Source organism: Cetorhinus maximus, chromosome 13 (genome assembly GCF_964194155.1).
Source record: "Cetorhinus maximus chromosome 13, sCetMax3.hap1.1, whole genome shotgun sequence".
NCBI lineage: Eukaryota > Metazoa > Chordata > Chondrichthyes > Lamniformes > Cetorhinidae > Cetorhinus > Cetorhinus maximus.
In genome coordinates, this window is record NC_135891.1 from 16,850,541 (window position 1) to 16,877,236 (window position 26,696).

Here is a 26,696-nt window from a genome sequence, read left to right on the forward strand (position 1 = left end):
AAACATTGATTTGAAAGTTTATTTTTTTGTGATTAAAAATTGTGTAAGTTTAAAATAATTTCCAGCTGTTTTAATCACTTATAATACATAGCAAGGAATTGTTTTTAAAACATAACTTCTTTTTAAAAATACATTCTAAAAGGCTGCCAGATGCCATTGGCTCACAACAGATTTTAAGTTCGATCATATGCAAATGAATTTGAGCGCCAAGTTGAGAAAAATAAACTCTCAAAACTAACATATTTTTGGGCCCAATTTACATCTGGATCACAGATGGTGACAAAAAAGGAAACTCTATCCTTCGTCATCTATATTGCAGTGTAGCATTTTTTGAGAAGGTGAGGTGCCATCCTTCAAACCCTGGGCATCTTTTTCTGCTCCTCCCCGTGGTGGGCATCAAGGCAGATGGGAGCGGAAGATATCACGAGAGCAAAAAAAAAATCAGTTAACTCTCGGCCTAGAGTCAGGTTGCGATCGTCCACTCCAGACTTCAACGGCGGTGCGCAGTTCCCAGTGCACCATGTCGGGAATGCCATTTAAATACATTTTAATGTCATGAGTACTCATTATGAATACTCATTATAAAGGATGTTCGCCGGAATCACCTCCCACCCCCCACCGCCCCCTCCCCCCACGCTGGATAAAGAGGGCACACCTGGGTCTAATTAGACCAGCGTGTCCCACAACCTCATATAAGTGATGTACACCTGGCGGCCTGCATTTCTCACGTGACTTTGTGGTTTGTTCGCCTACCTTGCATTGCGCAGCGCTTGCAGTGCCTCGGACTCCCTCTTATAAACAGCACATCCAGGAGCCTGGCCAGAGCAATCTCATTGCCATCGGTTGTGTGAAGGCTGTGGGTGGGGTGGAAGGGAAGCATAATGTGACCCAATGGGCATTGTGCTGGCCAGGACTTCAGCAGCGAATAGGTGCCGACACTGGTACCAAGCCTTTGAACCCACAGTCACTCACTAGTGATCGTCAGAAATGGAACCTTTGGAGGCTGATGCTCACTCGTGTCATCTTCTCATTGATCCTGCAGAGAGGGGATCTTCAGGAAGATGGAGGCTGCATTTGATGCTGCATGCATCATCACATAGAGACAGGAGAGGAGGTGAAAAAGATCATAACGGTGTTCCCAGGCTTGCCAGAGGGAGGAGCTTCACCCTGAAGAGCAAAGTGCTGCAGGGCCCCCTCCAGATCCAGAGGATGAGGCTGACAGAAAGGTTTTGCATAGGCGGCTCCCAGGACCAAGGGTCTACAGAGCACGCATGTGTTTTCTGCAGATGAGCGAGAGACAGTGTCACTGATGCCTCCACATGTTCAGGGATCAGGTGGCTCACATCTGCTACATTCTCCAGGAGTTGACGCCATGGGGACTGGAAGGACACCCATTGCCAGTGGATCTGAAAGTCACCACTGCTATTAACTTCTACACAAGTGGCTCTTTCCAGGGCTCCACTGGGGGCCTCTGCAGCATTTCTCAAGTTTCCACGCATAAGTGCATACAGGAGGTAACTGATGCCCTTTTTGCCAATGCCCACAATTACGCACACTTCACTAGAGATCAAGCTAGCAGGGATGCCAGAGCACTGAGCTTTGCTGCTATTTCCGGATTCCCACAAGTGGAAGGTGCCATCGACTGCACTCATAAAAGCTCTCTGGCGACAGACACTCCAATATATCAAGAAGGGGTTCCACTCACTCAATGTGCAGCTGGTCTGCAACCACAAGAAACAAATCATGCAAGTTTGCGCAAGATACCCGGGAAGCTGCCACAATTCCAACATCCTGAGTTGATTGCAGATCCCGGACATCTTCGAGGGGCCACAAAGGATCAAGGGTTGGCTCATTGATGGCTAAGAACATGGCTGATGACATCCATGCGGTGGCCACAAAATCCAACTGAGTGATGGTATAAAGGTACTCAGAACGCTACCCGAACTTTGGTAGAGCAGAGCATTGACATCTTAAAGATGCGATTCTGATGCCTGGACATATCTGGAGGAGCACTCCAGTACCCTCCCCAGAGTGTCTCACAGATCATCATGGCTTGCTGCGCCCTGCACAACCTGGCGCTGCAAAAGGGTGAGGACTTGCCAGATGTCAACATGGAGGAGCTGCACGATGAGGAGGACATCGAAAGGGATGAGGGAGATGAGGTCAAGGAAGATGAGGCTGCAAGGAAAATAGCCTTAGCACGGACCAGATGAGTCAGGCATGCATGTGAGCCCCTCACAGCCACCAGATTCCACAAGAAGAATGATGGGTAGTACTGAGATTCCTCTTGGACAAGTGCTCTCCATCATGGGCAATATGAACAACAGTGTTGTTATCCCTCTCATTTCAACTATCCATAAAAATCTGACAGTGAGCAGTTATACATTAGGCTTACCATTGTCCTGATCCTTTGAAGGATAATGAAGCCTTGGGGGCATGTGTCCTTGCTGAGATGAGGTGCTAATTGGAGGAGGGAGTGCCAGCATCAGATGTCAGAAGGTGCTGCCTATTCAGGTGTTTCTCCAGGATCCCAGTCGCTTCAGTAGCCTACAAGAGGCAGGAGATGTTCTACAATATTCAGTGGGCTCATAGCAATATGCCATTCAGTCTGACAAAGTTCCTCAAGGAGATTCATCTCCAGCAACTGAACAATGCATTCTGTGTAACCTCGATGGTGATACTGATAGGTGACACCTGTGCCAAGACAGCCAAGGACATTCCGCAGGTATTAATCCATTTTGAGATCATTCAGTCCTCTGTGTTGCCTTTAGCTCCATCACATTGATATCCGGCACTCTCAGTTAGGGATGCAGGCCTGCATTTAGCCGGACCTTTCAATGGAGGTGGAGCACCTCAGGATGACCATGTTCACACACTTATATAAAAACAAAAAGCTAAAAGCTACTGCGGATGCTGGAAATCCAAAACAAAAACAGAATTACCTGGAAAAACTCAGCAGGTCTGGCAGCATCGGCGGAGAAGAAATCAGTTAACATTTCGAGCCTTCATGGCCCTTCGGCAGAACTGGAGCATAGTTAGAAGAAGGGAGAAATATAAATTGGTTTAAGGTGGGTGGGGGGGGGTGGTGGGGGGTGGTGGTGGGGGGAGGGGGGGAGAGACACATTGAGGGTGTGGTGTGGTGATTGTGGAGATGAGCAGATAATCAAAAGATGTCACAGACAAAAGGGTCAAAGAGGTGTTGAAGGTGGTGGTATTTGTCTGAGAAAAGTGCTAATTAAGAATGGAAGACAGGATATTCAAAGTACAGCTCTAGTGGGGGTGGGGTGGAAAGACTAAAGGTTTTAGTTTTAGATTTAAAAATAATGGAAATAGGTGGGGAAAGAAGAATCTATATAAATTATTGAAAAAAAAAGCAGGGGGGGGTGGGAAAGAAACGGGGTGGGGATGGGGGGAGGGGGAGTTTAAGATCTAAAGTTGTTGAATTCAATATTCAGCCCGGAGGGCTGTAAAGTGCCTAGTCGGAAGATGAGGTGCTGTTCCTCCAGTTTGCGTTGGGCTTCACTGGAACAATGCAGCAAGCCAAGGACAGACATGTTGGCAAGAGAACAGGGTGGAGTGTTAAAATGGCAAGCGACAGGGAGGTTTGGGTCTTTCTTGCGGACAGACCGCAGGTGTTCCGCAAAACGGTCGCCCAGTTTGCGTTTGGTCTCTCCAATGTAGAGGAGACCGCATTGGGAGCAACGAATGCAGTAGACTAAGTTAGGGGAAATGCAAGTGAAATGCTGCTTCACTTGAAAGGAGTGTTTGGGCCCTTGGACGGTGAGGAGAGAGGAAGTGAAGGGGCAGGTGTTGCATCTTCTGCGTGGGCATGGGGAGGTGCCATAAGTGGGGGTTGAGGAGTAGGGGGTGATGGAGGAGTGGACCAGGGTGTCCTGGAGGGAACAATCCCTACGGAATGCCGTCAAGGGGGGTGAAGGGAAGATGTGTTTGGTGGTGGCATCATGCTGGAGTTGGCGGAAATGGCGGAGGATGATCCTTTGAATGCGGAGGCTGGTGGGGTGATAAGTGAGGACAAGGGGGACCCTATCATGTTTCTGGGAAGGAGGAGAAGGCGTGAGGGAGGATGCGCGGGATATGGGCCGGACACGGTTGAGGGCCCTGTCAACGACCGTGGATGGAAAACCTCGATTAAGGAAGAAGGAGGACATGTCAGAGGGGCTGTTTTTGAAGGTAGCATCATCAGAACAGATGCGACGGAGGCGAAGGAACTGAGAGAATGGGATGGAGTCTTTACAGGAAGCGGGGTGTGAGGAGCTGTAGTCGAGGTAGCTGTGGGAGTCGGTAGGCTTGTAATGGATATTGGTGGACAGTCTATCATCAGAAATTGAGACAGAGAGGTCAAGGAAGGGAAGAGAAGTGTCAGAGATGGACCATGTGAAGATGATGGAGGGGTGGAGATTGGAAGCAAAATTAATAAATTTTTCCTAGAGCTGTACTTTGAATATCCTGTCTTCCATTCTTAATTAGCACTTTTCTCAGACAAATACCACCACCTTCAACACCTCTTTGACCCTTTTGTCTGTGACATCTTTTGATTATCTGCTCATCTCCACAATCACCACACCACACCCTCAATGTGTCTCTCCCCCCCTCCCCCCCACCACCGCCACCCCCCCCCCCCCCCCACCCCCCCACCCACCTTAAACCAATTTATATTTCTCCCTTCTTCTAACTATGCTCCAGTTCTGCCGAAGGGCCATGAAGGCTCGAAACGTTAACTGATTTCTTCTCCGCCGATGCTGCCAGACCTGCTGAGTTATTCCAGGTAATTCCGTTTTTGTTATGTTCACACACTTGCCTACCGGACACCAAAATGCTTCCTCTTGAACACAAACAGTCTCCCCTAATGGCCAGCCCAGGCCCTTGCAAACAAACCATGGAGCCCTCAAGGTGGTGTTTTGTTGATAATAAAGATCACACATCAGCTTCATTACATCCTCGCTCCTAGCCCATTGCTGCTCTCAACATTGTCTTCCCAACAAGCTAACATGAGCGCATTGAGAGCATGCTCAAAGGCCCCATTGACCACAACACATTACCATTTGGATTCATCATCACTGACCTCGGCGGGTGTTTAGGTGAGGGGACACTAAGCAGAACGCATGGCCCAGCGCTGCATTCATACATTGTGACTAGAGCCTTATGGGTGCAATACAGACAACTACAAGGTGGGAAACAAACGCTCAATGTTGTAGCTTCAGGCACCAGGACAATAATGTGGCTACGATGGGCAGATCTCCAGTACATTGGAGTGGGAAGGTGCCTACACTTATTGGTCAGCTTAGCAGATGTACACTTGGGAAGTCGGCAACGCACAAGACAGAAAGGAGAGCACACGAGCTCTGAGAATGGGCCCATAGAATGAAAATCCTGCTGGATGACAGAGAGTACATGGAGTTCCATGAGCTATTCTCCTTCTCCAGCTGTTTCAACATCTTTCCTTCTACACCACACCTTCGCCTTTCAAGAATGCAGGCGATTCAGGTGAACACCTCAGCCTCAATCTGACACAGCCAAGAATGAACATGACATGATCCAGCAAGTGTGTGAATGAGGTGCCTTCCACAAGAACACTTTACATTGAGGGTGAGGCATCACTGATGTCGGCAATGATCAGAAAAAGGACACACACTGTGGTGAGATAGTTGCACACAACATCGAACAGAGGCACGCAAGATCTGCAATAAGTGGAGGGAAGGACCATGGTGTTAAACCTGATTGAGTATAACACAGCCCAGCATAAAGAAGAGGCATACACAAGATGAGATGTGACATGGGTGCCTTTCTATTTACAGTGGTGAGAAGTATATACATGTGGTGAACACCTGTGCCACCATTAGGCTCCTAATATTCCTTTCTCTTCCGAACCCTACCGTTATGTCTTGGTGCATCCCCCCAACATCCACAGCAGAGGTGGAAGCAGCCTGTGGACTGCTACACCCTATTGGCTGTGATGACTTTGGGCAGGCATCCTCTGGAGAGCCGAGACCAGGAGGGCCCCAGCCTGCTTTGGGCCTCCTGCTGTGGAGCAGATGCATCCTCCTCAGCCTGTGGAGCTGGAAGTGATGGAGTCACAGGAAGAGGGGATTGGAATCGGCTGGACACTCCCAGAGTTACCTGGGTGCATGGCCCCAGGGTGTCCAGTTGCTGGTCCTCATCCCTATGGGTGCCTGAGGGCCGCTGGCTGACTCCTTGAGGAGAAGGGGCAGCTGGAGTGAGATTGAGGTGCCCTGGCCCCCTCTCGCATAGCCACTGCTGGATGCCACCAATGCCTACAGCAATGGAGTGTAACACCTGCACCAGCACAGGCGCTATGTCATGAACTAAGGTCTCCATGGTGGCTGCCATCCTACCAATATTCACCTCGATGCGGTGGAATGCCAGCGCTATAACTTCAGACTGAACCAGACGGGCTCCTCCATCCTATGTTGCAATCATTGGAATGCAGCTGACAACCCTTCCTGATATTCCCCTTCCTGATATTCCCCTGACTGTCACTGCAATTCCACCAACTGAGTTAGGACTGAGTTGGGAAGCTCAGCATCTGACTCAGACTCAGCAGAATCCTGGCCTCCAGCAGTCCCCTGAGTGTTGGCGACCTTGGATGTCCCTGCCTCCCCCTGATGTGGACCAGCTTGACTGCTGTGCTCACAGTGACCCTGAGCCTGCTCTAGGTCCCACCGAGGTGTGTGTCTCTGCACTGGTGGAGGATATGGATGGGCGCTGTGCCAGGTCTCCTCCACGAATTTATTCAGCATCCTCATCCGAGGCATCCTCAGGGCTGGAGAGGAAGGGCTGGCTTGTCGTGTCCCTGGGACACTTTCCAGAGGTGCCTAGAAAAGAGAATAGAGAAAATTAATGCATTGCAGACAACTCGAAAACAGGATAGTGGACTCACAGATTCGTTGTCTGAGGTGTCAGCTGGTGCAGGATCCTCACTTGGGTGTGCCCCACCGACCTCACCGTCGCCACATGAACAGTCCCGGTCCTCTCTGGCCAGCTCAATAGCTCAGTCCTCAAAGGGAGTGAGAGAGTTAGCAAAAGGCAAACTATGTTTTTTTAATATATATATATATATTCCAAAGCGGGTATAAAGCAAACGAGCAGGAACAGACTAGCATGCACTTCAGCCATTCCACTACTGGTCTGGCGCCTCTCCCTCCTGTTGTGGGTGAGCTTGTCCTGCAGAAAGACAGATGGAGAGAGTGTGAGCAGGTCACATGCCAAAGCAGAGGATAAGGATGCCTCCCTTGTGTGGGTGGTAAATGGAACCATCCACAGGATGAGGACACGAACTACAGGGGATATGAGATTAGATGAAGATGTGAAGGTGTGTGTGAGAGGGTGATTGGTGATGTCCGTTGAACTGGCAGCGCGGGAGATCCCTGTGGAGTGTCACCCTGTGAGTGTCCGATGGGCTTGTGAATGTGAGTTGAGAGTGATGAGCTAGTTGACAGAACGGATGAGACCATTCATCCTCTTTCTGCACTGGATGGTTGACCGCTTCTGTGCTGTGTTGCCGCTCACCGCCATGGACACTGCCGCCCAAGCCGCACTTGAGAGGTTTGTGAACATCCTCCAGCCATCGTGGGGGTAGAGGACCTCCCGGCAGGCCACCACGGTGTCCAGAATGCGGCCCAGCAAGGTGTCACTGAACTTGGAGGCAGCATGTTTCTTCCCTTTCGGAGCCGTCTTAATTCTGGAGCAGTCCTGAGCTGCAGATATTGAGAAAGCTGTGCGCAGGCGTGGTTTAAATATGGCGCCCAGAGTGATGATCCGCTGATATGCCCCTCACCCGCGATATGACATCTTTCCTGCTGATGCACATTTAATGAGACGGGAAACGGACAATACAACGTGAAAACACGCCATTGTGGCGGGGGGGAAAAAACACCGCTTTTTCCATCTGCCACTACACTTAGTGCACGGAGGGGAAAATCCCATCTCTGTTTCAGGTTATCTGCTGAAGTCCCAACTCTAATGTAACAAAGGTGTGGTTAAATTTCTGAGGACCAGAAAGTTGACACAGTATATGACTTAAAGACCAAGGCTCAAATAATGCCAGGGCAGTTAGAATTATCATTAATACTGCAGTGTGGCACTTTTGAGGAAATAGATCTCATCCTGCAAACTCTGTTTTAAGCTTACTTTGAAGATTCTATTTATTCTTCTTCTTTAACTCACCAACCATGTACCAATTGCCCCCCAAATGAACAGAAGTGATGCTCCAAACCATTCGGAGTTGGTCACAATCAGAGATTAGTCTGAATACATCTCTCCTTTAAATTGTAATGCCTCATGGGCAGACTAAGGCCTCATGCCCTCTATTTAGTGGCTTTGCATAGTAGTATCAACTTGCACTTCTAATCCAACAATTTGATTATTTTCAAATCCTTTAGAGGCCTTGCCCCAAAATATTTCACTATTCTTCTCTCAGCTCCAGCCCCATTCTCCTGTCTCTGGATTACAATTTGTTTCCCACTCCTTTGTACCACTATCAAATGTCAAAGTTACCGCCATCATGCCCCTACCCACACTCCAAAATCATTCTGTCTTGTTAGCTCTCTTCCTGCTGTCAAAAGCCTCCCTGAAAGCCGATCGCTCCAAACATACCTTAGTGGTGGTGTGATGGATGGTTCTGTACTCCAAGGTGTTTATGATCATGGCATCTACTGAAGGACAGTTGTTATGTAGCCTCGTGTTTTATCTAATCACCCTTAATGCCAGAGGTCAAGCCCAATCTAAATCATAACTTTTAACTCAGAAATCTGGAAGAGATATGTAAGTCTTTCATTACATATATGGAACTGTCTCCACCTATCTTCAACCTGACAAAAGAAGCATAGATATCTAATTCATTGTCTTTAACTACATTTAACATATAGCATGACAAATTCCTCACAGCCCTACTCCAACCTTCTGAGAGAGACAACTGAAACATTCGAGTGATGAATTTCACATTGGCCACCTGGGTATTGTCAAATAGTTTCAAATCAGGCACTTGATTACAAGCTAAGCTATCACCCTTCACCTTGAAGGAATATTCACTCCCTTTGAAGTCTATCTTTGCGGTATATAAACCAGCCACAAATCTGCAAAGGTTTTTCTACCATTTTTCTCTCAAAAATGCAGCCAACCTGAAAAAAGGACTCCCCAGGATGCTGGAGGACATAGTGTGGAAAGCAAAATGGAAAATAGATCACTTCAGTCTCAATGTCTAACAGAATAAAGGAGGGTCAATTAAGATGCTGCACTCAGCTTCCCCTGTGCCCTACAAGCCCCTTGAGACTAACCATATTGAACTTGGAAAGACATAATGTTGAAACTGTGAACAGGTATCAAACATATAAGTAGTGCATGGTCTTTATGGCCTTAAAAAGTATAGGCAAACCAAAGTACCGATGAGAAAATGACTGCTGAAAATTGTTCCTTTCAGGCTTTGAATACAGTTCTTCCAACTAAAGATTTAGACAAGATATGAGTGGATAGTTTATTTTTATTGAGAAAAGAAATTGAAGTGAAGATGCATTAGGTGACCCAAGCCCAATATTGGATTTGTTCTCTTTGAGGACTGTGATCTAAACAAGATATAAATGAACATGCTTATGTCTGTGCACAAAAGTATGTTTCTGGAGCTCAGACTTCTAACAGAACAAAAGCGCCTTGAACATTATTAAACATGGTATACTATGGGTTCTGTTTTCTGGAGCTGCCAAAGATGCAAATCCATCTAATTCCTATCTTTTACAATGAGAGTACGGATTCCATTTATGGCATAAAATATGTCAATTTCCACCATCAATATATGGATCATGTACCTTTAAGACATATGCGTACAGAACAAGGAATGATGATTATGTAATTCGCAAAGTACTAACAAACTCATCATTTTTCCTGACCAATTACACTGTTGCGCATCCCTTAGCTCCAATGCTGCCTTCCTTCCCATAAAACCAACCCCTTTCCCATCAATATAAAAGCAAAATACTGTGGATGCTGGAGATCTGAAATAGAAACAGAAAATGCTGGGAAAACTCAGCAGATCTGGCAGCATCTGTGGAGAGAGAAACAGAGTTAACGTTATACAAGGCTGTATAACTCTTCTTCAGAGCTCAGAAGCTGAGTTTCTCTCCCTACAGCTGTTGCCAGACATGCTGATCCAACATCTTCTGTTTTTATCCCTTTTCCATCAAATTCAACATCCTGGGATGCCTCATACCTTTGAACCAGGTCCATCAGGTCAACACTCTCCTGATCCTTAATATAATGGAAAATCAAATCCTCTGACACATATGTTAAGCTTCTAAACATGCTTTTAGTGGGAGGATATTTAACTAACCAAACCTCTATTTGCCATTAATCTTGAGGGTGCCTTATTTACATCTGACTTCAACTTTTTACATCTTCCTATAAACATAGAATGTTAATTAATAAATGTAGCACTGTTTCTAAATGTAACTTTGGAACTAAATTACTTATCTCTAACTTCTCACATTTATCGAACAAATAAGTAAAATTCTTAACCATCTGTAAAAGGATGCACAAGATATTGATTTTTAAAGAAAAACAACATATCCTGTAGTTAATTTAATGCTTCAGCATTTCTGTCACCTTCGGATTTCGCTGAAAGTGGCACTGTTTCAGGAATTTCTGGCTCACAAGGCAGAAATTCTTGCACGTTAAGACAAGGTCAGTTCAAGGCTTTTTAAAATGGTGGCAGATGGCCATCATCATTTTCACAATAATGAACTTTTTGAGAAGTTTCAAACATGTGATTTAGATTTAGGCTTGTCTGAGGAGGCAAATCTCTTTATATGGTCTGTGAGTTTCTTTTCTTGTTCATTGTTCCTCTCTGTTCCATTTCAACTTTGTTGAAGCAAAGTTAATGATACTTCCTTGTCAGTAACTTTCTTAGCCTCCCAAAGCACAGCAGGATTAGGAGAAAGGAAGTAGTAAATTCAGTATATAGTTTGATCTCATTCTCTAGGTATTCTGTGAGTTTTGAAGTGGTGAGGTGCTAAACCTTCATCTTGGAAGTCATGTTGAAGGTGGAATAGTGAAGCATGTCGGCATTTGATATAGACTAAAAGCAGAATTGAGTGTGTCTGCCTTTGAACATTTGAGCCATCAAAGGACCAGGCATTGAGAATCTATCAAATCCTGAAGTAAATATGATGAACTACATAGTAAAAAGAAAAAGTTTACTCCATGGGACTTGCCATTTCCTTACCATCATAGAGGAAGGGAAGAAACTGTTTTCAAAAATGTTAAAACTTATCTTGAGGTGACATGACAGCAGTAGTCTATGACTGATTTTAAATCCCTAGCAAAAGCCTTCAGGGAGGAGAATTCTCTTCAGTGGGGAAATTATATAAAGTGTTAGTGCCAGTTTAATTAGAAATAGAGATATCTGAAGAAGAAAAACTCTTAATTCAAGACTATCTGAAAAAAGATGTTTGTAGATATTAGTCTGTGTCAAGCATTAGCCTTTAGGTCAAGCTTATCAAGAGTGAAGAAGACATTAATTTGTACTATTGTGAGCACCAACTTAAGAAGTGTAACTATTAACTACTGGAAAAGTGTTGGGCTTGGGGCCATATTGAGTTAGGACTATTATTAACCATTTTAAACTTGTATTAGCCTCAAAACATTTACTTTCACCATTTATAATAGATTTGGGTGTTCTGTTCTGCATCCAATTTCCTTGCATATATGTGTGCCTAGAGTCTGTCAAGAACTTCTGTATGACTTAACATTTAGCCACATGACTGGATATAAAACCAATTCAATCAAATTCAGAGGTGAGATCAATGGGACAAGCCCCCAAAAAAGGCAATAAGTGCCTTTACGAATTTAGGGGAACAGGAATCTTCAGAAAAGGAGAAGGCTATAAAACATTTGAATTTTGAATGTTTTATAGGCCATTGGCATGATGGAATGAAAAAAAAAGAATATAACTATTAAATTAACATAATTCTTTCCAGAAAACGGCTTTAAAAAGGCGCAATAAAAGTACAAGTTGCTGTTATTAAAAAAAGACAAGAAACGAATTTCCTAAGATTAAATTTGCATGAAAAAGGTAAATTAGCAAAATCAATTTAACAAAAAAAATTACCGGAAGATAAAAGGTGCTCTTAACATCCTTTTTGACCATTTTAGTTTAACTTGAATTTGATCTTAATGTAGAACCTGTTTTTCGGATTTTGAACTGTCTTCCAACTTTGTGCGTGCGTCCGTAAACAGGAAGACCGCAACAAAACCCCACTCATCAGCTCTTTGAGCAAGCTTTTGGTGGCCTGGCCAAATGTCTCTTTGTCTGGCTCGGAGTCAAACTTTGTTTCATAATCACTCCTGTGACCAATGTTTTGGGACATTTTTACTACGTTAAAAAGTGCTACATAAATGCAAGTTGCTTTGTTATCTGACCAACAGAAATTTTAGACTATGTCATTCAGAAAGAGGTAGTGCACACCAATTGATAATCACACAATACTATTTAGAAAAAGCATTTCAAACTATTTTAGTGCTGCATGTGTACTGGACCTGGGAATTGAATCATTTTTGAATGCCAGAGACTTATGTTATAATGGGTGGGATTGTCTCGGATTTGCACTCAGTGCGGTAGCAGGCGGGGAAAAGGATATTTTTACCTGCCGGCCACAATGGCCGCTTTTCACACCATATCGTCCTAATCCCGCCTCATTAATTATGCATTCCTGGGAAAACCGCCGTTTCCATGGCGGTCAAGATCTCATTCGCCCGCCACGGCATCAACTCGCTGCTTCATCACGCCAGGCGCCACATTTCAAGTGCAGCTCTCTATGTACAGCTCTCAGTGTTTCCAGCCCAGGACTGCTGCAAAGAAGACATGGACCGGAAAGGCAAAAAGACTGCTTAATTAAACCCCGGTTTAATGACTTGCCCCTCGAGCGCCATTTGGATGCAGTGGAGGCCCACCATGATGCCCTCGACCCCAGCTCTGGCTGCAGGAGGGGCAGCAACATCACTGATCCAGCATGGGAGGCGGTGGCAGCGGTGGTCAGCGCCAATGCCCTACAAAAGAGGACAGCCGCCCAGTGCCGAAAAAAGGATGAATGATCTCTTCCGTTCCGCCAAGGTAAGTCACTCTTCTCATCGCTGTCAAGTCATCCACTCACAAACCCATCACACATCCACAGGGATTGCACTCGCTGCCAGTCATCACCATTCACTCTCTCATACATTACTTCATTGTCCTCATCCCGTCCATGGGGCCACTCACCACCCACAGATGCCAGGCATACTTATCATCTCTATTCATACAGGACAAGCAGGCACACAACAAGAGGAAGAGGTCACAGACCGGTGGAGGAATGCCTGAAATCAAGGCCCTCACTGACTTTGAAAATAGAGCCACCCAGCTGACCGGCATGGCTCTGGACCGTTCCTGTGCTGACGGTGAGTGAGTCCTGCAGTTCTCTGCTAAGTGAGGACCCAGCAATGCAACATCCATCAGGCAACCATGCTGTGAGTGATGCGTCCTGTTCTGCAGTTCCCTACCTTGCTTTCGCAGGCACATCTGGGAATCAGCCGACGAGGTCCACAGCCCAATCAAGCCCAAAGAAACCTCTGAAGAGGAATCAGAAGGCACCTTTATTGAAGACCCATCACAGCGCTCACCCACACCCTCCACCAGCACAGAAACACACTCCACAGTGGGACTTAGCTTTAAAGTAGCCTCAGGATCACAATCTGATAAGCACATCGCACTGTCTGATCCACAGCAGGTGGCAGCAGGGATTTCCCAGATTTCTGGCACTCGGAGGACTGCTGGAGGCCAGAAATCTACTGAGTCTGTGTCAGATGATGAGCCAGTGATACTGTGTGCCTGAAGGGGTCAGGTGCTGAAGGCTGACAAAGGATTGGTGCTTTTAAAGTTTCACAGCTGCATCTTCATGATAAGACCCTGATCACAGAGTGCAAGTAAGTTGCCCTCGGCCAAACAGGAGTCAGACATTCACAGAGGCTGTGTGAAGATATATGGAGTGTCCTCACTGCATATCGTCATTGTCCTCCACAAATCTAGCAGCTATGAGGGCCTCCTGAGTGCGCCTGCCTCATCTGGCCAGTGCGATGGCCTCATCAAGATCACTGTCGCCTTTGGGGACCTCCTCACCCTCATCCCCCTCGACATCCTCCTCATCAGAGGAGATCTCTAGTTCCTGTATCTCCTCCTCAGCCAGCTCCTCTCCCCGTTGCAGTGCCAGGTTGTAAAGGGCGCATCAGGCAATGCCAATGTGTGACATTCTCTGTGGACTGTATTGCAAGGCTCCACCAGACCGGTCCAAGCACCAGAACCTCATTTTCAGCATTCTGATGGTCTGCTCCACCAAGCTGCAAATTACAGCAACAGCTTTGTTATACCTTCGCTCTGCTGCAGTCTGAGACCACCGCACGGGTGTCATCAGCCATGTCCTCCACGGGTAGCCCTTGTCCGCTAGGAGCCAACCCTGCAGCCTCTGTGGGCTCTGGAAGACATCATGGATCTGTGACCGACTGAGAATGAACACTCCCTGGAAACTGTGCGCAGTGGTGTGGTGGTCACACACCAGCTGCACATTCACTGAATGGAAGCCCTTGCGGTTGACACAGTTGACCGATTGTTGTGACGGAGATCTGAGCGTCATGTCAGTACAGTCAATGGCACCCTGCACCTGTGGGAAACCTGAGATCTGGGCAAATCCAATTGCTTTTGCATCCTGGGCTTCCTGGTCCCCGTGAAATGCACAAAGTCACGAAGATGGCTCAGTGATGTCATGGATGCATTTGTGGGTAGAGGCTTGTGATGTCCCACTAAGGTCACCTGTGAAGCACTGAAAGGAGCCACTGGTGTAAAGATTGAGCACCACGGTCAGTTTCACAGCCACTGGCAGTGTATGCCCTCCATGTCCGCATGGCACCAAATCCTGCAACAGCTGGCAGATGTGACCAACTAGTTCCCTAGACATGCGCAGTCTTCAGCAACACTGGTTCTCAGTCATCTACAGGAATGACAGGCAGCGTCTGTGGACCCTGGGTCTAGCTAGAGACCGACCAGCGACAGCTCCCTGTGGCTCTTCAGCGCTGTGTGCGGGAGCCCCAGCTGCCCCTTCTTCCTGAGGGTGCTGCTCCACCCTCTGCACAGCCAGGCACCACAATCACTCTCTTCTCCTTTGTCTCCACTCTCTGTATGCCATACAGCTAGTTCACCGGGCTCCATGCTCCTGATGTACTCCTCCTGCAAGATGAAAAGGAGAGACACATGGGTTAGCTTGGGAATTCTAAGAACCTGTCTTGGTTAAGTTTGAAGGCCCCCTTAACACATCCCAGAGAGCGCTGGCCACCACTTGGATGACCAAAGATTAGTGCGTTTCATGGTGCCCAAAGCCCAACCCGCCTATGCCCCACTCCACCTGACCGATTGGCAGCAGCTTTGCCCACTGGACTGCATGCTGTGCTCTCAACTCAGGTGCAGGCATTCTCCTAACCCGCGCTGCAAGGCTGCACTCTTAGCCTGAACCATGGGGGAGACTGGCCCAATCTGGAATGGTGACATTGCAAGGGGCTGTGAGCGCCTCCACCAGTGACTGTTCTATGGCCAGCTTTCACAAGGAGCTAGTACAATGTGCCCAGTTGTCCAACTGTTCTGCAGTCCACTTAAAGCCTCATTACTTTGCAGCCTGTGCCTGAGGGGTGAAAAAGTCTGGAGCACTTGGTGGCACTTTGATGCCTCTACATTGCTTGAGTGGGCAGAGAAGCTAGAGGCCCGACCCCAATCATATCAATGTGGCTGTGCCTGAACTGTCTCAGTTGCAGTGGAATGGTCACTTCATACAAGGTTTCCCTAATGCGTGGCCGCTTCCTTCCCCCAACCCTGCACGTGCTTGTGCACCATCAACCACAGGGCAGCCTTTGTCCCGACCTCCCAACTCATCTCAACCGTAGGGAAGCCCTCCCCCCAACCCCCAATGCACTTCAACCTTAAAGTCCAACAGGCGACCCTGGCGAGTACTGCGCAACGTTACTGTGCACTCACCTCCGAGTTCCCCTTGAAGAGCAGCCCGCCAAGTGCACGCCTTATGTATGCTGTTGTGAAACACGTCAGCATGCTCGGGTGATCCAGCGTGGGGGGATGATTCCGGCGGGCTGGGCTTATAATGATATGCAGATGTATTATAATGAAGTTCCCGATGTGTGACAGCAGGAAACGCAGCCTGCCATTGACGGGCGGACTGGACGATTGCAAACTGGTTTCACGACGTCATGAGTTTTTGGCCTTCTCGCCGTATTGTCCGCTCACGCTGCTGAGTGCGCCTGACATCAGCGGGCTCAGAAAACTCCGCCCAATATGTCATTACAGGAATCCCTATTTGTCTGGAAATTTTACTTTCCTCTTCATGATCTTTTTCATTATGTTTTCTATCGTGAATAGCAATGTAAAAATAGTTTTATCTCTACATTGCTTTTAAATAGATCATAACACACACGCAGAGACAATCAAACAATAATGGAGAACAGAATCTATACTTTGATGTTCATCATAATGTGCAGTGTAGGTATGACATGCTAAGCATTATTGGAACCAGGAGTAATCACATGGAATCAGAAACTTCAACTCTGACCTCGTGAACTCTATTTATTTATTCATACCTTCTTTCTTAAAAAAAAAAGGAACTTGTGCATTTATGAACTAAATTGAAATTGCAACAAATGTGCTCACCTAGGGAGAAGAATTGTTTTAGATGCAACATGCAGCAACATCATAAATGTATTGGTGAAGCTCTTCACAAGTCATTATTTTTAGCACATTCATCACTTATACACAAACGGTAGCCTGGGAAGTCCTTGCCATCTTAGTTACACTGTCACCGCACATTACAGCCATAGCGGTTCTTTGCCCATAAAGTTACACAGCAAGCGTGGCTTGCATTCCCCTAGTACATTTAATGTGAAAACTAATCCCAAAGTGCTTCCCAGAGGCAAATGAGATTAAAAAGGAGAGCAAGGGCAGACATTATCCTAGAGTTGGCAACACTCATTTATTCACCATTAGAACACAAATGCCTCGAAATTGGGCTCCTTACTCTGGAGACCTTGATGTGGAAAAATAGTACATGCAGCGTCTCCAGGTGCTTCTGATTTGGTCCGTGGGGTGCCCGTTGCTGGGAAGGACGCGAGCACGATTGTGGCATGTGTGCGTCAGATGCTTTGACAAAGGGCAGTTCGTGCCGTCAAGCAGCCGCTTGAGCTGATTTGATGCACAATCTGCAAACTTGAAGCTCGTAGATCCAGTGAACGCCCTATGCCAATCAAGCTTTCAGCACAAGGAACCCCCCCCCGCACCCGCAACTAGCACTATTTGAAGGGCTGGTCATCCAAATTGTAGGTGAGGTGGCTTTGATTTATGTTACCCTGGCAAAGTTTGTGGAAGTACTACACTGTGTTCTTGGAGGTGTTCCGGTGAGTCGCTGGATTTGGAAGGGTGTGATGCTGCATCCAGACGGGGCAGGCAGGGAAGTTTTGTGGCCTGTCTGCAGAAAGGCTGCAATAATTATGGGGGTTGTAGCTGTGTTGCCCCTGGGTCTGCAGCATGATGGGGAAAAGGAATTGCCACTGCAGAGAAACGGAGCTGCTTTGTCCAGAGGGAGGAGGGGGAAGGTCCTGTGCAGAAGGCTGTACTCACAAAGGGTTTTCTCTTCCATCCATCTCAGCTAGGAACAATGCCTGAGGCATCTGAGATTCACCATGGATATGGCCACTGAGCTGCTCCACATCCTTCGACAGGACCAGCAGCCTCACACCAGGGTGGTGACGGTGCTGCCAGTTGCCGTCAAGTACCAGACCCTTCCAGGTGGGAGCAGGCGACATTCCAAACATACCAATTCATCATCTATTGTTGCATCAGGGAGGTGATGGAGGCCCTACAAGCAAGGAGAGGAGAGTCCATCATTTCCTTTCTAACCAGAGGGAAGCTAAATAAGCATGCACAGGGCTTTGCCAGGATAGTGGGATTCCCAATGCTTCAAGTAGACATCAACAGCATGCACATTGCTCTACAAGCCCCACAGGTCACAGGGCAAGTGTATTGGAACTAAAAAGGATTCCACTCCCTCAACGTGCAATTAATGTGCAGCCATGCTCAAAGCATCATGTCAGTGAATGCCTGATGCCTTCATCCAGAAACAGTCTGCCCTGCCTTCCATGTTCAGACCACCACAAACAACCAAAGGCTGGCATCTTGGAGAAAAGGGATACCCACTCTACACATGGTTGGTGACTCCACTCTGTCACCCGACCATGCAAGGACAATAGGCTTACAGTAAGAGCCAGGCTGCCACAAGAAACATTGTGTAGAAGACCATGGGTGTTCTCAAGTAATGGTTCTGCTTGCTGGACCACTTGGGGGAGGGGGGGTCTTACAATGTTCACTGGAGCATGTCTCTAAGCTCATGGTAGTCTGCTGCATCCTTCTCAACCTCGCTATTATGAGGGTGCAGCCACTGCCACCAGGCATACAGAAGCTATCTCAGAAGGAGGATGAGTCAGGGATGAGGTATGCAGGACTGCTTCACTCCAGACAAGCTGACCATAGTTGCCAGTAGAGACTCTGCTTCCCTTAGGATATCTTCCCATCATCAGCATTGCTCCACAATTCTCAACCTTCCCATCCATTTGCCAAGTCCCATCACACCATCCTCTTGGCCAAGAGTAAAAGCCATGAACAAAAACATTTCCATAACAACCTTATCCAACAACACGTTCAATTATGCAAACAAAACTGAGCTATTGACCCTTGTTCATTCCCTTCATGCCTGTCTTGAAGGTGCCTTGCCTGGCCTTGTGTTCCTATACAGTTCACCTTAGAGAAGAAAAGATTGAGAGGTGATTTGATAGAAATATTCAAAATCATGACGGGCCTAGACAAAGCATTTGGAGAGAAACCGTTCCCATTGGTGGAAGGGTCAAGAACTATAGAAGACCAATCTAAGGTGATTGGCAAAAGAATCAGTGGCGGCATGAGGGAAAACTTCTTTTATGCAGCGAGTGTATAGGATCTGGATTGCACTGTCTGAAATTGTGGTTGATGCAGATTCAATCATGGTCTTTGGAAGAGAATTGGATAAGCTCCTGAAGAGAAAAAAATTTGCATGGGGAAAGGGCAGGGGTGTGGGGCTACTGATTGGCCTTGCAGAGAACTAGCAGGGACACAAAGAGTCAAGTGATCTCCTCTGTGCTGTAACCATTCTATGATTCTAGATTACTAATGGGTGTGATGGGGGTGAGGTACATTGAGCAGCTTGTGAGTTTGGTGGTCTAGTGGGTAAGAGGTGTCATATGAAGATGTATTCACTGATCTTGACCACCCACATGAGCTCACTGAACTTCTTGTGGTGCTGCTGCCGCCAGGTCCTCAGGGTGAGACGTCATGAATTAACTTTCTTCACCACATGCTCCATTCACCTTCTTACAGTATACCTTGAAGGCTTTCCTGGCCTCCCACTGATTCCAGCAGAGATGATCAACAGCAGCTTCCTTACAATGAGTGCGCCTTCCCTTTTAAGAGGTACAGGCTAGATGGGACACTTGCTAGCTACAGATTTTGCTGGGCCTCCTGTTGAGCGTTCTACCAGTCAGCAACCCAGTCACACTCACCGGAACACTACAATTATGGAATAAGGAGACAGCACAAAGTTTGCACGGGACCAGGCATGGGCGGATCACCAATCTCAGCCAAAAAACAGTAGCAAACCAGTATTTAACCGAAGGTCTTGCCTTGACTCTCAACGCACATTAAGTATTACAAATGCAGAAACAGCCAAGACCTCATCCCAGGCGAGACAACCAGAAAATGCACAGCCGGGGGCAGTGTTGGCAAATTATGTAGAAATATGCCTTTGTCTTGTTTAAGCCTTCGGCTTACATCCAGAGAACCCTGCAATTTTCCATGTTGCTGGAATCCAAATCATATGGTGCATAATTTTGTGTTGCACAAGCTTACATCACACCTCCCTAACAGATGCATAAGTGCTTCGCCAGGAACATCTCAACTACTTCAAGGAGATTTTACAGGATCCTCCCCAACAGCATTTTTAGGCCATTTTCAGCCCATGTAGCCAATTTAGGTCCTATAACAGGAAATGTTTGTACTGGCTGAAAGCCAGCTCTTCCTTTTTCTGCTTCTTTTGTCGGCAAACATCACAGAGTAACAGCATTTATTGTAAGATTTGTTCCTATAGATTCTGAATTGGAAAATAAATTTTGGCAAATACCAAAACTATATTTTACATAATTTTTTCTGCATTGTAAAATATTTTAGTGTATTATAAACTATTTTAGTATTATATTATCTCATAAAAATTGAAAATATTTTAATTTTCTATTTATATGAGATTCCATAATGGAAGCAACTAGTGTCAAGTAATGCTGTATTCTGAAAGTTCATAATATAGGAAGGAACCACCATGAAATTACGGTATTTTTTAAATGTAAAAATGTCTTACATCTACTCTAGGACATGTTGAAAATTTCCAAGTAAAACAATCACAATTTGTTTTTAAAAGTCTGTGTGTTGACTGTGGAGTGTTAATGATAAACAATTCAATATTTATTTTAAGTCACAAATTTTTATTTGTTCATTAAAGAATATGAAGAAAAATTTATGTTTAATTAGTAAATTTGCTACTTAGCAAATTTAAACTAGCGAATCATAAGTTACTAAAGTTGAACCATGGACTCAGCAAGCACTTTTAAGAAGTAGTCAGATATTTTTTCTGCTTTCCTAAACACCAGTCCTTGATCAATACACCACCTAAGGGGTATACAAACTTTTGCAGGGAAAGAGTTAAAAAGTACCTCCCCCAAAAGCCAGACATTCACTGGTTGCCGGCTACATGATTTCTAAATCTCTGAATGCCACCATCACTACTTTTAAAATTCATTTTAAATTAGTAACTAAATATAAGTTTTATAACGACATGGGTCAGAGAAAGCTACGCTTTCATTAGGAGTTCCCAATGTAGGTCAGTAACACATCTCATGCTCAAGCGAAAGAGGCTTTGAACATTTAGCCTGTTATGGGATCAGTTTCATTTGATTTGTCTGATTTGTCTGGATAGCATAATTGCTGGAGTCTAACTGACTTTTAAAAGATCCAGCATTTAATCAGCAGGTTATACTGGCTGCCCAGTCTAGACTGATTTGAAGGCACTGAAACTATACTGGCTTTTTACGGTTTGTGTTCAACAAAGTGATTAGTTTAAATAGCGTGTTTGGATGAAAGCAGAAACTGATTTTTCAAACCTTTGATTTTGTGTCAGCTATTTGAAAAGCAAAAGAGGGATTTAAGCACTCAAAAAAGGATAAAGGACAGATTGTATCAAAATTCTCCAAGTACCGCCACTAAAACAGTCATTTTGCCTTTCCCAACTGAATCTGCAGTTTAAATATGTCAGACATCAATATAAAATTTTAAGAGACACTTCATTGCAAAAACTAGAATTTTCCTAAAGTTTGTTGATAAATTTTGCTGTTATGGCTCCCTGGATGATTCAACAAGTTTATCCAGTTACTGGCTGAGCCGTGCATACCAGGATGGTTTCAGGTTCAATCCCTGCTCTCTGCTGAATTAGCTGATCCCAACTAGGGTGGCAGTGGTGATATATAATTCACCTCAACACTCCTGGGCTAGATAAGGGAAACAGACTAAAGTTCCTGCTCCTGATTATTATCCAACAATTCCTGCTGAAGATGTACATCTGGGGGGGACATTGAGCAAGGGCAGAAATTGGCCTCAGCTGGAATCATAGAATCAAAGAATAATATTGCACTGAAGGAGGCCATTCAGCTCATTGTCCCGCACAGGAGATTAGTAAAAAAAAATTAGAGCACATGGGGCTGGCGGTAATATACAAGTATGGATGGAGAATTGGTTAACAGAAAGAAAACAGAGAGTGGGAACAAATGGGGTCATTCTCAGAATGGCAGGCTGTTACTAGTTGGGTACAGCTGTTCACAATCTATATAAACAATTTGGATGTGAGGACCAAATGTAACATTTCCAAATTTGCTGATGACACAAAACCAGGTGGGAATGTAAGTTGTGAGGAGGATGCAAGAGGGCTTCAAGGGATTTGGACAGGTGAAGTGAATGGGCAAGAATATGGCAGATGGAATGTAATGTGTATAAGTGTGAAGTTATCCACTTTGGTAGAAAAAACAGAAAGGCAGAGTATTCCTTAAATGGTGAAAGGTTGGGCAGTGTTGATGTCCAAAGGGACCTGGGTGTCCTTGTTCCTGAGTCACTATAAGCTAGCATGCAGGTGCAGCAAGCAATTAGGAAGGCAAATGGCATGTTGGCCTTCATCACAATGGGATTTGCATAAAGATGTCTTGCTGCAAATGTATAGAGCCTTGGTGAGACCGCACCTGGAGTATTGTGTACAGTTTTGGCCTCCTTATCTGAGGAAGGATATAATTGCCATAGAGGGAGTGCAACAGAGGTTCACCAGACTAATCCCTGGGACAGGAGGATTGTCTCATGAGGAAAGATTGAGGAAACTGGACCTGTATTCTCTAGAGTTTCGAAGAATGAGAGGTGATCTCATTGAAACATACAAAATTCTTACAGGGCCTGACAGGGTAGATGTCGATAGGATGTTTCCCCTGGCTGGTGAGTCTAGAACCAGAGGACACAGACTCAGAATAAGGGCCAGGCCATTTAAAATTGAGATGAGGAGGAATTTCTTCACTCAGAGGGTAGTGAATCTTTGGAATTCTCTACCCCAGAAGACTGTGAAACCTCAACCATTGAGCATGTTCAAAACAGAAATCAATAGATTTCTGAATACTAATGACATCAAGGCATTTGGGGACAGTGGGGGAAAGTGGCAAGGGGAAATTGAGGTAGATAATCAGCCATGATCTGTTTGAATGGCAGAGGAGGCTCAACAGGCCAAGTGGCCTACTCCTGCTCCCATGTTCCTATGTCCCTGTGCTGGCTCTTTGAAAGAGCTATCTAATTAGTTCAATCCCCCGCTCTTTCCCCTTGGCCCTGCACTTTTCTCCCCCTTCAAGTATTTATCCAATTCCCTTTGAAAACTTCCACAGAATCTGCTTTCACCACCCTTTGAACTATGATGGATCTTCCTTTCCCCAGTTGAATAATCCAAAAATATTTACTGGCATGCCTCACCCATGATTAATAGCTTTATGTATTGGGCAAGATATAAAAGTTACATGTGAAAAAAGCATAAACTTTAGAAGAAGTCTTGTTGATAAATTATACATGTTCAAGGAACATCCAATCTAACAAGGGGCACCATAGAGGGGACACTTCAGAAACCCAAATGTCAAGTATAACTTTTCTAGTACTTATGGAACAGATCAATTCTGTTTATTTTACTCAAATTAGACTGTATATGTATAAATATAGAAACAAACAGTTCCAATACAGATGTGGTCCTGAAATGACACAAGCTATTTACACATTTTTCTGAAAGTCCCTCTCTGATATTTTAAAATATGCATTGGCACAGAACATTCGTTTTATCTTGGCATAGTTTCAGGTCGGTGTATGTTAATGGTCAATTAGTTTCTGCAAAGAAAAATTTGCCATTCTTTAGAATCTTTATTTTTCAGGAACAATGGGAGACCGTTTGGTTTATTCCCTTTCAGAAACTCAACTGGTACTTTTTTTTTGTAACAGTGCAATAAACAAGCAATTGAAGTAATTAGAAACATCGGATTCCTGTCTGACTTTGGACAGTTTGAATTTGAAGCTGGAATCGAATCTTTTACGGGAAGTATAATTAATACTGATTGGAGAGGTCCTAGAACATTAAGGAAATCAAACTTACTTACTATCGAAATGAGATAACAAGCAACACGTTCCTCTTATTCTTATCATTGTATGGGCCATCAGAGATTTCAGACAATAAACCACCCTACCTCATTAGACTGCCCAGGAAATCAGACGCATCTTCTTTTCCTTCAACTACCGGTGAGATCAGCTCCATCCTTCAACCAAGACTACCTGAGAATGATTGGCCATCAGAAAAACAGATACATCATTCTTATTAATCCACCAGGGAACTTGGATACATCATGCACGTCTTAGGTCACCAGCAACCTAGTCACATGGACAAATAAATGAAAAATAATAAATTGTGAAAAAAAAACTCCCATAACCTTGCCCTTCAATTTGCTGACAGCAGTTCATTGATGATGATGGTTTAAAACTTTTCACTTAGTTTATGGAAGACAATTGCTTAGCAGAAATCAATTTTGCATGTGCACAGACCACATTTCCATAAGGGGAGATAATTCTAAATGTAAATACCAGCTTTCAGCTCCCCCGTCCAAGCTCTTTTAGCTCTCAATGGTAATATTTGTATCACAGTCACAGGGGTAGATTTTCATCTTCACCCTCTAGCTAGAAATCTGGCAAAGTGATCAACTGCCTGTTGTAGAGCCCATCTGATTGTCAAAATCAATGGAATGAAAATCAGATGGCTTCCACAATGGGAGGGCAAGCTCTCTACCAGATTACAACTCAGGCTGTAAATTGCCCCATTATCTCAGATTTAGTGAGCCATAGCTGGCAAAGCAGTATTACTGAACTGCTTCTGTAAAGTTTCATTTACAAATGGCGTTAGCATTTCTGCCTGTCCCTTTTGGAAAGGCAGAAACTGCAACACTACTAGATCTGTAACAAACCCTGCACTTACTATTAAGTGAAGGTTGTGTCTGCTCTGGCTATACAAGATTGACATCATTGCAGCATGGGGAAACCTCTACCTTTGATATAGCCAGGGCACACTTCAATAGTAAAAGTATCAAGTAGCTTTGGGCTTCTGTCATTTAACCCTTTGAAGGAAGTTTTAATATTAACCAAAGTCAAAACCCCAAATAAGATTGCAAGGTTTAGTCTATTCTACAATGAATAATTTTGGCTTTAACTCTACACTTTCTTTGGGTACACTTTATAATATTCACCAATATGAATTGTACAATTAAGATTTGTAGACGTATCTGAAAGAAAAGTTATGCATATAGACAGTGAAAATGCCTGTGCTGAAAAGGTTAAGAGTGTGCCACAGCTGATATTTTGGTAGCCTTGGGCTACTCAGCTACCATGAATTTGAGCCTCTGCTATGTGCATTCAATGTTATTTATACACATGGGAGAAATGAACAACATTTGACTTTTAAACCATAACTAATTAATCTATAGACCGAAATGTCACTGTTGCATTCCTTCATTGCTGCTTTATCCATTTAAAGGCAGTCTGCCATTTGTATGTTATGTTTTCTGTTCATGCAGCTCACACCAATTGTACCTTGTCATTTTGGCTTTTCTGTGGAGAAGTAATTGAATATGGCCAACATCGAACATTGAAATTTTAAAAATTTGATTAGCAGCGTGAAACTCCAGTGAAAGTCTAACTTTTCTCTTCAATAACACAGTCAGCTTTTCAAAAAAAGTTATAAGCACTTATGACTCCAACGGATGCATTCAGATTGGAAGTGAAAATGTGAGCATCTAAATTCCTTCCACATAACAAGATCTGTCTTTGAGTAGTCTTCAATTCCGATCTGTACATCAATCTCTTCTCATATTTGCGACCATAAATGAACACAAAGGGTACCATTTAGTTACAAATATTGTACATTAATTCATATCTAATCCCTAAATGAAAAGACGTTTAATGCATTCATAGTGGTCCTTGGTCTACAGGTCTAAACAAAAAAGTCACATAAACCTATGTGATCTACCTGAGATTTTATTGTCTGTTTGGAAAATTAAGACATATTGCAGATTTGTATATGATCTTAATTAAGAATCTTTAGCATTTCTGTAGTTACACAACAATGATTTTTGTTTCCCTCAAACTCTCTAGGTTTCCCTGCATCACATGCCATCCCTTTGTTGACAATGAATACATGAGGCTCATCAGACCTCATTAACGTGGACAGTAGCAGAGGATGACTTACCTCCAATTGTCACTTACTGAGTTTCGAATGGATAGATAGGTCAAATATTAAAGCCTTTAAATGGTAGGCTAAGTACTGAAATGAAATAGGAACACCCAAGGCCAGATTTTCGCTACTGAGGCAGGGCATTGGTGAGACTACATCTCAAATATTGCATGCAGTTTTGGTCTCCTTATTTAAGGAAGGGTGTAAATGCGTTGGAGGTGATTTAGAGGAGGTTTACTAGTATGATACCTGGAATGAGCAGGTTATCTTATGAAGAAAAGTTAGACAGGCTGGGCTTATTTACACTGGAGTTTAGAAGAGTAAGGGATGACTTGATTGAAATGTTTAAGATCCTGAACACCCTTGACAAGGTGGATGTGGAAAGGATGTTTCCTCTTGTGGATGAGTTCAAAACTAAGGGGCACTGTTTTAAAATTAGGGGTCACCCTTTTAGGACAGAGATGAGGAGAAATTTTATCTCTCAGAGGGCTGTGCGACTTTGGAACTCTCTGCCTCAGAAGGCAGTGGAGGCGGGGTCATTGAATATTTTTAAGGGGGAGATTCTTGTTAGGCAAAAGAATCAAAGTGGGGTAGATGGGAATGTGGAATTCGAAACGCAAGCAGATCAGCCATGATCCTATTGAATGGCAGAGAAGGCTCGAGGGCTGAATGGCCTGTTTC

At 44.7% G+C, this 26,696-nt stretch overlaps 1 long non-coding RNA gene across 1 annotated transcript in view; it reads right to left on the minus strand.

Moving 5' to 3' along the window:
• The window catches only part of LOC144689145 (uncharacterized), a 77,923-nt gene extending 52,899 nt beyond the window's left edge, over window positions 1-25,024 (minus strand). Inside the window, exon 1 of the long non-coding RNA XR_013578569.1 lies at window positions 23,986-25,024. This is a non-coding gene — a long non-coding RNA (uncharacterized LOC144689145). The remainder of the gene's footprint in view (window positions 1-23,985) is intronic.
• Window positions 25,025-26,696: the final 1,672 nt, after the last annotated feature.